Here is a 16,368-nt window from a genome sequence, read left to right on the forward strand (position 1 = left end):
AAAGAAGGTGAAGGAAAAGGTTGATGAAAAGTAGTTTAAGAAGTATACGTAGGTCCTCTTAGTCAAAACAACGTATACACTCTAGTCCATGGAACAAAAAGAGCGTATACATATACACACACTTTCACAGGAGGAAAAGCACGTACATGTTGGAAAACCAAGGTTTTGGTCCGAGGTATTTAGTCCAAGGTATTTTTGTCTAAGGTATTTGGTCTGAGGTATTGACCCTAGGTATTTGGTCCAAGGTATTGGTCCTAAGTGGTTTTGGTCCAAGGTATTGAGAAAGGCCTAAAACTATATAAGGAGGAGAAGATCATTAGGCCAAGTGTGCAAGTATTGAATATCTTATGAAGTGTTAGATCAAATATGCAGGTTATGGGCTTCTGATGCTTTGCTTGATCTGAACTAAGTATGCACCTAAGTGTTTGATGATGGATGAGATCTAATGATGGATCAAGATCACAATGACTTATCATTATGTGATCTAATAATGGATGGGCTAGATCTGATTGCTAACACATGTTTTATCCTTTATATGTGATGATCTGGGTATGTCTAAAGTTGGGAATTGTAGTGAAGTTATAAGTAAGTATTTGCAGATCTATACGTTGGTTTGCTTTGGTGAAGATGTGTATACACGTTGGTTCGGCTCTTCCAAGTAGCATATGCAAAAGAAAAACTTGATGTTCAAGGATGATTGATCTATCAGATTAGTGCTGTTGTTTTACTGTTGTTTGTCAATGAAGTCTTCTTAGATCTGAAAGTAAAACTGAATGCATAAAGAGTTTGTGTCTCATTGATTAATTGATTGAGAAAGAAGGGTGATCCTTGTTGCTATCTGTTTAGAACTCTGTAATATGACAATAGATCTTTAGAATGTCACTGATTGGTACAGTTTGTGGTTCAGAGGTTTTATGATTCAGTATCTTTAGAGGTATACGCAGGTTGGGCAAAAGGAAGTAGCGTACACACGCAGGTTTGCTTCATTAAAGGAGCATATACATTCTGACACATGCCTTTTGAGGTTATAGTTAGTTCTGGTTGTTGATGCAGTGTTCTAGGTTCATATCTGTGTACTGGTTACAATGATCTATCTATTCCAGTTGATTGGTTGAATTTGATTAAGTATGAATGAATGGTTGATTCAATTGTGTCAGAGGTTCAGTGATTGTTTGATTCAGTTGTGTTAGAGGTTCAGAGGTTGTCAGTGATTGATTGATTCAGTTGTGGTTGATTCAGAGAGTGATGATTGAGTTTCAGTGATTGGTTGATGCAGATGTATTTGATGGTTGTATTGCAGTTATGATTTTGAGCTTCAATGTTGTTGATGGGTCCAGTATGAAAATTTGATGAAACGAGGCCTTCAGATTGTGGTGTTGTGTTCCAGGAGTATCCAGTCTGAAAATTTATGAAACATGGTCCCTGGAGGAAGAAAGAAGGTCATAGCCTTCTGTAGGCCAGCGCCTACATACTGGTAAACATATCGGCCAATACAAGAGCCAGGGGGTTGGAGCTCCCTTCTAGTATTAGTTGGAAAACGAGGGAATGTTGTAGCCTTCTGTAGGTCGGAGCCTACGTACTAGTAAACATATCGGCTAGTACAAGAACTAGGGGGTTGTAGCTCCCTTCCAGTAGAAGCTGGAGAATGAGAGAAGGTTGTAGCCTTCTGCAGGCGGGTGCCTGCATACTGGTATGAGTCTGCACCAGTACAATATTGTAAACAAAATTTCTTATTATTAAAAGAAGACAGAGACGACAACAGCAGGTGGTTTTCACCCACATTGGGTTTCCACCTTAAATCTTGGTGTTCATGTGTGTTGCTTATGTGTGATGGTTTATTCTATTATTATTGCACATGGTTACTATTTAATGTTTAATAAAGTACTGATGAACTGATTAAAGATCAACATATGATGAATTAACTGAATCATAAGTTCACTAGATATACGCTGGTTGCCTTAAGAACAGTTGCGTGCACACGCAAGTTCCCTTCTCTGAAGTAGCGTATATAAATCTGATTATGTAAATGAAAAAGTTATTGATTTGTAAATACTGATTCACCCCCCCGCTAAGTATTATTTCCAATAGATCACTAATATGTAGACTTGTAGTAGGCCAATGGCCCCATAGCTTGTACCATTGTTTTTGGACTCTAGAGGCCATTTAGAGCCTCATTAATTATGTATTTTGTTGTTGATATGTATTGCACTCGGTGCCATTTTGATATATTCACCTTTACATGGTATGTAGATGAGAAAAACTTGCATATTTTGTCTCTATTGGTTTGGAATCATGGTTTTAAATCTTAAAAATAGTTTTTTCCTTGAAAATTAATTATTTCATGTAATTTTTTAATGACTGGTTCATTGAGATTTGACTAGTTCTGGTTTGAAACCTGGTATGATAGGTGGACCAGTCCGATCAACACCAGTTCTAGTTTTGAATACTATGTAACCATATGAAGTTTTTTAATTATGCTTGGGTATGATAAAGGTGTCTATTGGCATGCTTTTTGAAAAAAATGATGAGTCCATGAATTTGAGTCTCAACTACTGACTAATATATGGGTGAGGAATTGGTGTATATTGATGATTATGTTTTGCTTTTCCCATAGCATGGTTGTCGTTTTTCAATGTCAAGAGAAAATGCATGGTACATCTGGTTAATGAAAACATGACTCTGGTGTATCATATACACTTCATAAATTTATTTATTTATTGGATAATGCACTTGTTTTGGACCTTTTAATTTTTAATATATTTTTAATATTACTCTCATGCTTGGTGCCCAACCTGTTGATGACGCATTTGTTTCATTTGAATGTGTTGAATACCATGGGTGGATGCTACTCAGTTCGTCCTTTTTCCTTCTGATCTAGCTTTAGTTCAAGAGATGTTGTTTATATCTTGGATGCATGGAAGATTAAGCGTAAAAATCAAGTCTTAACTAATACCATATGAATTGTGGTATGCAGTCCTGCTCCTTGAAAGAGACACATGCTCTAGGAAGGTCTTTTACTGATTATGTGAAACTTGTTAGGAGACCAAGGTGAGGTGGAACATACTGAGGAAGTGCCATACCAACTCACCATTATATAGGGAAACCAATACTCCCAAGGGATCAATTCTTATGAGTCATAATCATTGACATAAAAGTTTGAAATTTGTTTCTCTAGAAATTTGAAATTATTTCTCTTGCATCAAATATTTAAAATAAAGTTTAGTGTCAATACTGCCTATTCAATTCTAAGACTAAGGAATGTTTAAATCAAACTAGATGCTCAAGTTGAGAAGGCAATTTGGTTATCAAGATCGAGTTTAAGTCTTTTGGCATATTTTTTTATGTTGGAGTGGCATCCTATATATAAGTTATTACAAAGCCAAACTTTTGATTTGAATTCAAAACCCTAACTTCATCTGAAGCATAATATGATTTAGCCTTTAATGGATGTCTTATGTTCTAAAGAAATTGAATTAAGAGAAATAGTCCCATTAGATCTGTCCTGTCACTGGATCACTAGTCCCACTATTGACTGTCACTAGTCCCAATATTGACTGTAAGGAGAACCAGTTACACTATTTACTGTCCTTCTCTGCCCTGTCCTTTCATCCCAATAATCCATCCTTTACTCCCCCATCCATCCTTTAATCCCACTATCCCACTCTCTGTCCTGTCTTTTCATCCCACTAGTCCTTTCCCGCCTCCTCAAATGGCAAGAATAGGACCTTTAGGTGCTCGACCAAAAGGACCTTTAGGTGCTCGACCATAAGGACCTTTAGGTGCTCGACTGTTAAGGAGAGGGCCGCCATCGAGAGGAGAGAAAGATGTGAAAACCTCCGCCTCAGGGGATTGGGTGGGTAAATAGTGGTCGAGCCTTAAAGCGCATCCTTGCAGTAGGTTTCATTTCTGAATCGACATTGTATTGGCTCCTCTTAAATCCAAGTCCTAGTGGTACCCAGAAGGTAATATGTGGTACCCGGAATAAGAATTCAGTAAGTATGTAAGTAAGAAAGCTGTATCACTAATCTAAGACGTAGTATAGGGGATACTACGTGAAGGTTCTACGTGTTGGGTCTAACTAACTTAACTAGAGTAAGGGGGTAATCCGGTCTTGCTGATAAGAGAAGGGTTGTTCATAGCAGTCCCGACTCACTAAGTGCATTCATAGGGCTAAAGGTATAGTTCTTGCAGGTTAAAGAGTTGGTAACTCAAAGTAAGGGGGTGAAAGGGTTCATAGCATGCCAGCCATGCCTGCCTACTTGAGTTTTCCTGGCTTAATCGATCAATGAGTTGGCACTCCATCAACTAGGATGAAGGGATAAAGGAAAGGGGTAAGGTCAATCAGATCTTTTCTGCTCACCGGGAATTGAATAAACTGGTTCCACCCGCGGAAGCTATAAACTAAGCGGTTGATGGAAGTAGCCGCCCGAACCGAACTTGCTACTCTATAGTTGCTCGGTTGACGATCGAACCTATTGTTGAATCTATAGTGTATGTCCCGGGAACGAAAGAGAGAGAAACGGAGAAAAGCTTCATTATACGATATTATGCACTTCCCTTATCGACGCGTAACAGCATCATAGCTGCATCCCAAACGTCAGGCTAACTCAGGTTCTCAGCGAGCAGTTACCAAGAGCTTTCCAAAGGCGTAGGATCGAGTGAAAGCAGCACCCGTTTTATAAGCATCTAAGCCAAGAGGTCTAAGTGTCAATTTGATTTCTGGCTCTCCTGTCAAAATGGCCAGGCTATTGCTGGATAAATTACTTTCCATATGAAGATTCATACAATATAATTGACCTACTTATGGCCATCAGGTCTCGAAACCGCATCAAATGCCTGCCATTTTCACGCGTTTTACGGCAACTTTCACCCACTTAAGCTTTTACACACACCTTATCAGACATAGTTTCTGGAATTTCTTTGTGACGAAAACTGCCTTGGTCAGAAGTCTCTCCCGTTTGATCTTGATTCTATCTCTAGTTACCCAAATGATACGAGTCAATACGTTAGCAAAGCTATTAATCCAATTGACGTTCTAACTCTTTTAAAGCAGCCTTCTTCCAGTGTTGAGGACAAATTGCAGTGGAAAACTGGTTCCGCAACTGGTCAGTGAATAATACCTGTTTCATAGCCCTCAATGCAGCAGTGATCTCAGGAGTCTGACCCGTATATGAAAAAGCAGCACTAAAATGTTCATGAATCACAGCCCAACCCTTAGTCTGCCTCCTAGCCTCTTCATGTGGATACCAAGCCCTAGGGATCGGCCCTAAGGTATGCAGGAACTCGTGTACCCAATACTCAGGCTGAAGGCCTTCCCTACCCCATTTCTGTACACACTTCGGAATGTGAATGGAAGGGTCTGTCTTACCTCTCCCTTATGGTCTTGCAATCAATTCCTTCAACTGCTCTACGAACTTCATTGCTTCCCCTCCAGCTAAGGACAGATCCTGGCATTCGAACTCGGGAGGGGAAAAACCTATGCATCATAGCTGGCTGAACTGTTTCCCAGGTAGTTATATATTCCTTATGTGTAGCCCACCAACTAGCTTGTCTTGTAGAGATGGGATTATACCCATTATCTTGCTTGGGTTAGTTCATTACTAGCTTGACTGGAGCAAAAGTACAGTTCCATATGAGTATGGTTGGCTAGCTCTGTCTAATGGTGAAGGTGAAACTGTGTGATGAGGTAAGCAGCGGAATAGCAGTACGAGTTCCGTGTGCCAGTGCTAATCGCATAACTCCTTGCTTGGGCTGTCTGGGCTGGCTGGCTCAGTCACAGTGGATAGCAGTAGTAGCAGTGATAGCTCTCGATGCGGTATGGGTGCGGGGGGGGTAGCAGTGAGAGTGCTTTCGATGGTTTTTGTAGGGAGGTTCGTTTGAAGTATTTGAAGTAGAAGTTCCAGTTAGTGTGGGTTAGACTGCTAAATGTTTCACGCAATGGGTAGGGTTAGGAGTAGGTGGTAAGAGTAGGTATAGGTAGGTAGGAGTAGGTGTAACCCTTTCCTAGCTGTGTAAGGCCCATTCTGGCAATAGAATTGTAGAACCTTGCTCTTGACACGCCATTGGTTAATAAGAAGCGGAGAGGCTTTACGCAGCACCCAACCCCTGCTTTAGTGCATTGAAGCGATATCGTAGTGCGTAATTACGTATATAATATCGCGTAATGAAATAGATAAGTCATTCATGCATAATTACATATATAATTTGACTTCTTTCATTGTCCTTTAACACAGACAGGGTATTTACTTATATTCCTTGTCTCCCCCACTAGATAAGTCTGTGCTTAGTATTTATCCCATTGTTATCCTAATCTACAAGTGCTTAAGGTCGATACGAGTCCAAGTATATCTATGGATAAAGCTGGGCTATCCTATTATAACTGCCATTTAGAATATGTCTGTAGTATAGTTACCCTTATTCATTATGGCTCTACTTACTATATGTTTCACTAGCATATCGAGTTGAATAAGCTAGGTAATCAAAGGAATAACTAGTAGTAAGCTAAGTAAGGGTAATATAAGGTAAACATAAGGGAATACAACACCCTTGCTTATAAGTAATAGATGAAGTGTGAAGTAAGACCATTATTACGAGCTAATTGAGATAAGTTACATCATGTATAACTCTTAGTTGAATTAGAAAACGTATATTACTTGTATAACTAAAATGACTGGTTTCATTGGAACAGTTACCTTATCAAAGCGTTCGGGTAAAGGATCATAAGTATTACCATAATAACTTACATAGTTGTACTAGTGATCCTTAGTACTTAAGCTGTACTAGTCTACAGAATGGTGTGTATTACTCTTATTACTATGATTCCCATATATTGATAAAGCAAGTGCAATGATTAGTCTAAAGCTAATGGGTAACGAATGAGTACACATGGTTCTATGAATCCAAGGTAATGAAGCTAACTAAGCTTAACCTATGTAATGAGCTAAGCTTATGTACTTTATATCTATATCTATTACAGTAAGTGTGTTTAGTCATTTACACCTGTTTATGGCCACGTGTTCATACCTGTACATATTATGGAATTCTCTATAGCTAAGATCTGAGCAATATAAGTAATTAGGCTTGAATACTGCTCTTTATTCATCATAGTACTTAATGGGATTCGATCTTGTTATGATTACTGTATTACCTCTATAAAGTTTAATATCCTAAGTATATCAGTAATTACCATAAGTGTTCTTCTTCTATTACTAAAGCTAAGATAGTGGAATGCTCATAAACTAGTAGTACTAAATCCATGTAAGTTCCTTATCACCTGTAATGTGTGCTATTATAGAAAAGGTATCTGTAAGCATGTAGAGCTTAGACCCTTATCATTACTCATAGCAATGGTGATATCACTCTTCTTGTTACTTATGAAGCTTCTTGTTAGTGATCTCTTACTTATCCAACTTGTCACTTTATGGTATAAGTAGTAGTTGTGTTATGAACATTCGTATTAGTTAGTGTTACCTTCTACAGCTTAAGCTCAAGTTAAGTAAGCATGATTATGGAATCACTTACATCATAGGTAACTAGTGTTCTGAATACCAAGTACCCTATCACATATGGTATACTACTAATCCCATGCTTTTTATATTGGGTATGAATACTAGTATCGAGCTTTATTGATTACAAATATGCTTATCTTATCATAGATGTGGTAGAATTATTTCATACTGATTACCATTATACTCTATACACGTTATATGCCTAATGAGTTACTTCCATTAATATGACATACGTAATGAGTAAGGGAATCATGGGTCTCATTCTATATGCTCTTTATCGTAGCTGCTTAGTATTGATATCGATATAACAGTAATCAATCAGTCATATGAATGAAATGCTTCATTAGTTATGGTAATAGTTATGCTTACTAGTATGTTAGAAACACAATGCCCTTAATAGATACTGGCTGTATTGTGTACGATTAACCAAGTGATTACAACAAGCTCTTGTATTACCAATAGTGAAATCACTGTGATTATGTGTTTACTTACCTTATTGACGTAATTGATTACACTCAACTCCTTGAACAAGTACAGCTAATCTAGCCATGTGAGCTCCATGAATTAATTTTATGTAGTTGCTACTTTCGTTTGTTGTTTTTCCTTCATGGTCGCGCTTTGTTTTAACTTGGTGCTTAGCTAGCTGCTACACCTCATTTTTTCGCCATTAGGCAAATGAATATCAGTCTGGGCATTTTTCTATCCATCAAAGTGTTCTAAAGCATTCCCCTGCAAGGCTAGAAGCTAAAGAATCCCAAAGGGAATGAAATTTATGGATTATAAGGCCCAAAAACCTATTTTTGAGTACCTGCATGGTTCCTCAGGCAATTTTGGCGCATACAGAGACTTGACCATTAAAGTCAGCGAAAAGGTGCACTTTGTCTTACACTATGTATTGCGCACATGACCCAATGCAAGTAAAATCTAGAAGATTTGTTAATCGAATCTTTCCCAACTAAAAGCTTCGAGTTGATGCTTTCTCAATCTTGATCCCTCTCATCATGGAGCTAATTCCCTCTCTTTGTGGATCCACTATCCCACCATTTGAGGATCTCATCACTTAGAAAGAGGATCTCAAACCTCCTCCTCTTGACCTATAAATCTATCATAGGCCAGAGGGTTAGAGAGGACCACTGAAGGTAGGCTTATGCTGCTGAAATAGGGCTATAAGGCTTGTCATCCAAGGAGAAGGTTGGATATCATGGGAAGAGGCTTATGACATCAAGGAAACTGGGTTGTAAGCTTGTTCTCCTTTGAATTCAATACAAAAAAATTGTTCTTTCCTATTTGTATCTATTTTAATGTTATTTGTGAGATTCCTTGAGCGCTCACATGGTTTAAAACTGATTATTGATTCAACTTATGATGTATGCTAAGTTAAGAACTTCATTTACCTTTGATTTTATATTTGAGATGCTTTGATCCTTTTGAATGTTTTTGTCTATGCATATCTCTTTTGGAGCATCATGGAGAAGTTGTGGAAAGCATTTGGAAAGCCTCTAAGGCATTGAGGAAAATATGGTTGTGGAAAGCACTGAAAGGAATTCAACAGGAACTTTGTTAAATAGGTAAGTGATTCTTCACATATTACATGTTTCAATCAGTCATAAGCTAAGGAAAGGTAGCAATTCTTTTGATGTTTGTTACTAGGTTTTGTTTGAAATCTAGGGAGATCCATCTTGTCTGCAAGAAGGATTAGTCCACCTAACAACATTGTGAACATACTGGGGAATGTCTCATTCTTCATCATCTCCTTATTTTGACTTTTGAACCTTTTCTCATAGCCCTGTCTAAGTGTCTGAAAGATATCAAGAGTTTGGATTTTGTGATTATTTTGGTTTTATTTTGATTTTTTATAAAATTTTCTGGAATGACACACTTTATATTTAGCCATAAAGTGTATATATGTGCACTGAGCTTTTAGCAACAGTGCGTATGCACATTGGATATAACTATTGCTTGTGAACATACATGAAATTTTTGAAAATTTGACTTTTCCTTTCACTAAGTCCAGAAACTTTTGTTTTTTATGTTTGATTACACTTGTTGACACCTTCAGAAAGTCTATCAGAAAGTCTATGTCAGTTCAGTTGAGTGTTGTAAAAGGGTCTTCTTAAAATTTTATTATTTTCATGAATTAGGGTAAAAACTTCATTTGGTGTTTTGTGGATCTATCAAAAGAAGGATTGGTTGGTCTTGATTTTCTGTCTTCCTGTCTTTCTTCTTTCAAAAAAATCAGATTTAGTGTTTATTTTACTCATTTGTGAAAGATTATTTCATTAATGAAAAACAATGTTTTTCAAGAATGAGTATTTTTTTTATGAAAGTGCTTCTTTTGCTAAACTTGAAATGAAAATCTATTCTTCTTTCAGTGCTGAAGTTTTTCAGAATTGTACTCTAGAAAACATTAAATTCATAGCATTCATTGGAAGAAATTCATTTTAAGGATTTGATTGGTTTCCTTATGCATTTTGAAAATTTTGAGTGATTGTATGTTAAAGGAAAGTTTCATGGTTTTTGAGTTATTGGGAAAATTGAAATTTTAAATGTTATTTTCTGCATTTTGGTCATTCGAAATTGAAAATTTTCATTCATGAAAAGATATATGGTGAATTTAAGAGTTTTTTCATTTTCTTTGAAAAATTGAAAAGACTCTCTCCTTACCCTAATTATAAATTCATCGAAATGGAAAGATCACAATATCATGTTCGACAGCATTAAGGTTTTGGGTCAGGTCATAACACCATCAGTTTCACATCCATTTACCCATTGAGTAAGTAACAACTTTAAAAAACAACGCTAATAAAATAAATTTAGAATTTTTATTATTTTATGGTCATACTTTTCAAATTCCATTTCAACCGTAACTTGGTATGACTCACCTTGGTTACACTAGAGGAATGCAAATACCAACCGCACAAGCTATTCTAGGATATCCTGGGTATCCTCCTCCAAGGGTTGGACTTAACCCTCAGGGTTATCAAAATCCGCAACAAGACTTCAACCAGAAGTTACCATTCATCACAACCTTATATTTTCCAGATTTATCCCGACTGACGATTGATCCTATCTATTATTATCCATTTTGGATGGAAATTCCTACTAAGTTACCGAGTGATATAATGAAGTTTGAAGATAAATCAGGAGATGACCCATCAAATCACATTATGACATATCATATTTGGTTTGTGTCGAATTCATTGACAGATGATTGTATTAGATTACACCTTTTCCAATGAACTTTAATCGGTTCGACAACAAAATGGTACATTGAGTTACCACGTGCTTCTTTCTTGAGTTACCACATACATACGACATGGATACTAAACTTTTCACTTCTCTAAAACAATCGACATCTACCTACATTTTGGATCATATACATGAATGGAGCCGTAGGCATCGTTTAGTCAAGGTTTATATTCCAAATGAAATTTTGGCTTAATGGTTCAAAAAATCATTACTTCCTAATATTACTGAGGATGTTTCTAAAGCAGGTGTTGTAATGGAAGAGCAGGTAATTGTTTGTGCCCAGTATATAGACTTAGTCTATACACAATCTGACACTTTGTACAAGAAAATCCCAAATCTACCTTGCCCAACAATTTCAGATCAACCAGACTCAACTCCTACAGGATCTCACACCACTGATGGTGTAATTGGTTTTTTCAACCATCAGTCTAAGGGTAAAAAGAATAATTTTAAAAACAATCAGACTTTGGCTATACAAGATTCACCCAGTGAAAACCTTTCTTTGGAAACTACTTCTGAAATTAATGTCGTAGAATTATCTACTGACAAGAATCAACCATCCAGAGGTAAAAGGAAGGGGAAAGGTAAAACAAAGAAGATTGCTTCTCAGAAATAGAAACCAACAAAAAATGAACCTTCTGACGAGAAAAAGAAACCTCGTTATCCTTTCCTAATCTGTGATCAAGATCATTATACAAAGGAATGCCCACATCTCGCAGAGGTTAATAAATTTATAAAAGATTATCCAAATCCTACTTATTTTGAAGGATCCTTTTCCTTCTCAAGACAGTAAAATGGTTTCACATAATCCATCCTCTTCTTCCACATTGACAGATATAACGATTTTGTCTTCACAAGTTATGGTAGCAAAACGATCTAAAGATTATGGATCTAAGGGTCCTATAGTAAATGGAAGCGATGTTAGTCCATCTAGTCAATCTTCCACTTCAATTCCTTCTCCTTCTGAGCCATTATAGATTGAGAAAACAAACTATGACATGATGATTTGACTGCCTCCCAAATGTGTTGTTTGAAAATCAACTTTCAACCCACATGCTAGAGATGCTCAGAACTACAACATTGTTGAAGACCTGGCAATGTCTCCTTCAACAATGTCAGCTTTTGAAGTGCTGCAAACATGTCCAGCACAAAGAAAGTTAATTTTGTTAGATATTGGAGAAATTGATCCTGAAGATTCTAATCTTATTATCTTTGACCTTAAAAGTCATATACCTATACTCCCACATCAAATGGCATTCCAAATACTAGTTTTTTTCCAAACCAAATGAGTGTTTCGTGTAGTAATTGATGAAGAAGCCTATACATGTATCATGTCTATTGCTTGTTGGAAAGCTTTGGGTTCTCAAACTATCAATCAATCTTCTACCACTCTGAAAGCCTTTGATGGAAGAGGTTTTCGTCCTTACGAGATCTTAAACAATCTACCAATAGAGTTAGAAGGTAAGGCAATCACAATCGAGGTTGAATTCATTGATGCCCAGCTCGATTACAACCTTTTACTATGTAAAAGTTGGATTTACACTATGTTTACAGTGGTCTCATCACTTTTTCGCATGACACTATTTCCTCATTAAGGGAAAATAGTAAAAGTATACCACTTATCTTATTATACTTCTGACCATAACTCTACAGGTAGCGTACCTTTTGTGGGGAAAACGATTACTCCCTATGAGGATATTAGTGTTGGTTTGCTTAAGGATTCATCATTGATGGGAACTTTTTCACTCCCTCCAACGAGATTTCCTCCTAATGTTTCCCAGGCTAACATGATCTCATCAAGCACTATGGAATCTTATGATCCTTGGATTGTGCCTTTAGAATCTTAATTGACCTCGTATGGCAATGAAATTCCTTTAATACCACTTGAATTAGCTTATCAGATAGTTCAAATGTTTTCCGATCCACCACCCTTTGAAATTGATCGAGTGAATGCGATCATTGATGATTATTCTCAATTATCTTGGTTAGAACCAATATCATTCCCTGATCCTTTCGATAATACGTTTCCAACTGATGAAAGTATTATGGAGATTATGAATTTGGATGAAATGCCATGGGACAACTATCATCATCATTCATCTTTTCTTCCTAACCTTGATAAAATCAAGAATGATTTTTCTACCATATTTTCACTTGAGATCGTAGATAATCCTGAATGTCCTATGTCAATTCTTCAGTCTGAATCTGAAAAGAACTTACGAAATATATCTACAACCATTCCAATTAATATCTTACTCAAACCTGGAATTATCGAGAACATTCACATAGGTGCTTCATGCTTACTTGAATAAATTCAAACATACAAAGCCCTATTTCAATAATTTCATGACATTTTTGCCTGGTCTTATGAGGAAATGTTAGGAATTGACCCGAGTAGTGTTGTTCATGAAATTAAGACTTACCCGGATGCTAAACTTATTAGACAAAGATTATGTCTAGTGCATCCACGAAAGGCTGCTGCTATCAAAGCTGAGGTTGAAAAACTGCTTAAAGCAGGTTTTATCTATCCTATTCCCTTGACTGATTAGGTTTCCAATATTGTTCTTGTTAACAAAAAGTAAGGGACCATTAGAGTATGCGTAGATTATAGGGATATTAATAAGTATTGTCCCAAATACAACTATCCTACCCCCTATATCGACCAAATCATTGATGATTGTGCCAGTAACGAAATATTTTCTTTTATGGATGGATTTTCTAGATACAACCAAATCAACATACTCCCTGCTGATCAGCATAAAACCATGTTCATTTTTCCATGGGGAACTTTTCCTTATCAAAAACTCCCATTTGGATAAAATAACGCCGGCACGACCTTTCAACGGGCCATGTCTTACACATTTCACAATATCAATCATATTGTACAACCCTATTTGGATGATTTACCGGCTCATTCATTGAAACGGGAAGATTATCCAATGCATTTGAGAGCTATTTTTATCAGGTCTCGACACTACAATATACACTTGAATCCTCACAAATGTGTTTTTTGTGTACAATCTGGTCGATTACTATGATTTGTTGTATGAAAGGAAGGCATTCGTGTTGATCCACTTAAGGTAGAGGCTATTATGAATTTGCCTCCTCCTTCCAACTTGCACCAACTCCAACATTTGCAAGGGAAAGCGAAATTTTTACGTCAATTCATCCCGAAATGTGCTAATCTAACTAAAGGTTTTACTCGATTGTTGAAAAAGGGTATCTCATTTATATGGGATGAATTTTCTCAAAATGATTTTGATACGCTCAAACATGCGTTGACTCATACACCATTGTTGCATCTGCCCAATTATCATCAAGATTACTTCTTATATTTAACTACCTTTGATGTCACCATTGGCATGGTTTTAATTCAGGAAGATGAGTTGAATGATGACCATGTGATATATTATTTGAGTAGAAATATTACAAAAATTGAGATAAAATACGCACGTGGAGAAATTGGCCTTGGCAGCTGTTCAAGCTGTCCAAAGATTTCGTCACTACATTATCTTATGTAAAACAACAGTGATTTCAGATTGCAACCCTATGGTTTACATTCTTATGAGACAATTTCTAAGGGGAAAATATTCTAAATGGATAGTTATCCTGCAAGAATTTGATTTAGAATTCATAAAATCTAAGTCCAAGAAATCATTGGTGTTTTTCGAATTGTTATGTGACTTTCCCTATACTGAGATGGAAATCGTGGCAGAGGATTCTCTTCTAGATGAATCCCTTTTTCTTATCATTACTTTAGACCCTTGGTATGGAGATATCATCGTGTATCTTCAAACCCAAACTTTTCGGCCAGAATTAACTCGAACCAACCATTGTCGTATTCGGTACCAATCCCAACAATACACTATTGTTGGTGATACACTTTATCGTTGTGGTGCTGATTCCATATTTAGACAATGTTTGACTCATGAAGAAGTCGAAAAAGCATTGAATGATTGCCATTCTAGAGCTTGTGGCGGTCATATGTCAAGGTTTGTCACTGCCCAAAAAATCTTGTGTGCTGGGTATTTCTGGCTTGCCAGAAATGCCACAATTGCGAAATTTACTATCACAAAATTTGTGCACCTCCAACTCCTCTTCACCTAATCATTGCTGTCAGTCCTTTTGCAAAATGGGGCATCTATTTTCTTACATGTAACCCTCACTCAGCTGGGGGGCATGGTTATATTATCCTAGAAGTGGATTACTTTACAAAATGGGATGAGGCGATGCCTACATATAAAGATGATTGAAAAACTGAAAACATTTTCATATTCAATCACATGATTGCTAGGTTAGGTGTTCCACAAGCCATCGTCATGGACCATGGTAGCCATATTCGAAACTTTATGATGACCAAACTTACTGCGAAGCTAGGCTTGCATTATGACAATTCTACTCCATATTACCTGCAAGAAAATGGCCAAGTAGAAGCAAAAAAGGTTTTGACTACCATGATTAAATGGATTGTCGGAATTCATAAACAAAATTAGCATTTGATGCTTTTTCTAGCCTTGTGGGCATATCATACCTCAGAAAAAATTTCAACTGGTTTTACTCCCTTCCAGCTAGTTTACGGTTTGGAAGAAGTCTTGCCTATTGAATGTGAAATATCGTCATTAAAACAAGAAATCGAATTATTACCAACCACTTCTACAGAGGAGAAATGGTTTTTATACTTAGGACGATTAAATGAGTCTCAATGTGATGTTGCATTAGCTAGTGAGACTCATAAGAAATGAGTTAAGGCACATTTTGATCAAAATATAAATCCTCGCTCATATTCAGAAGGTGACCTAGTCTTGGTTTATGATCAAGAGCACAATAAATTAGGTGCCGGTAAATTTGAGCCCATGTGGCATGATCCTTATATTGTAAAAAGTTTATTGGAAAAAGGGGCTTATGACCTAGTTGATTATGCCAACATTTCTATAGAAAAGCCCTGAAATGGTCTTTACTCGAAGAAATACTATGCTTAATTCACTCAGTGAAGACTTTGTACATTGCTGTATCATATTTTTATGTGTGTGTGGAAATTTTAGCATATTTTTATGATTTTCTAATAATTATCCTGCTTTTCTTTTGTTACACTTGATTTGTAGATGTTGACACTCCCTCAAACTTACATTGGCTTTGCTTATGGCGCTAGTCGTAGTACTCAAAATTTGTCTTCCGCAGCTTGGGTTATTTATTCACCTACTAATGAGTTAGTTAGTATTCATGGAATATTCCTTGGTCGAACAACGAATAACATCGCAAAATATAGTGCAGTTATTGAGCTATTATCTGATGCCATTTCATTTGGTATTCGTCGATTGATCATTAGGTTAGATTCTTAACTCATAATATTACATTTAAATGGTGTCTATTTAGTAAGAAGTTCCACAATGTTAAGAATGTTTTTTCGGGTTCGTCTCTTGGAGAGAGAATTTGATTACATTGAATATCAACACATTCCAAGACATTTAAACACATTAATTGATGCATTGGCTAATTATGTGTTAAATCGAAATTTGTAACATTTGTAAGAAAGAAAAACAATATCCATCCATGTATTGTACAAGATAAATTGAGATAATAGTAGTAGTTTCCATTATTAAAAGTGTTTGTA

This window comes from Pinus tabuliformis, chromosome 9 (assembly GCF_031772625.1).
Source record: "Pinus tabuliformis cultivar Carrire ecotype Pingquan chromosome 9, CPIR1, whole genome shotgun sequence".
NCBI lineage: Eukaryota > Viridiplantae > Streptophyta > Pinopsida > Pinales > Pinaceae > Pinus > Pinus tabuliformis.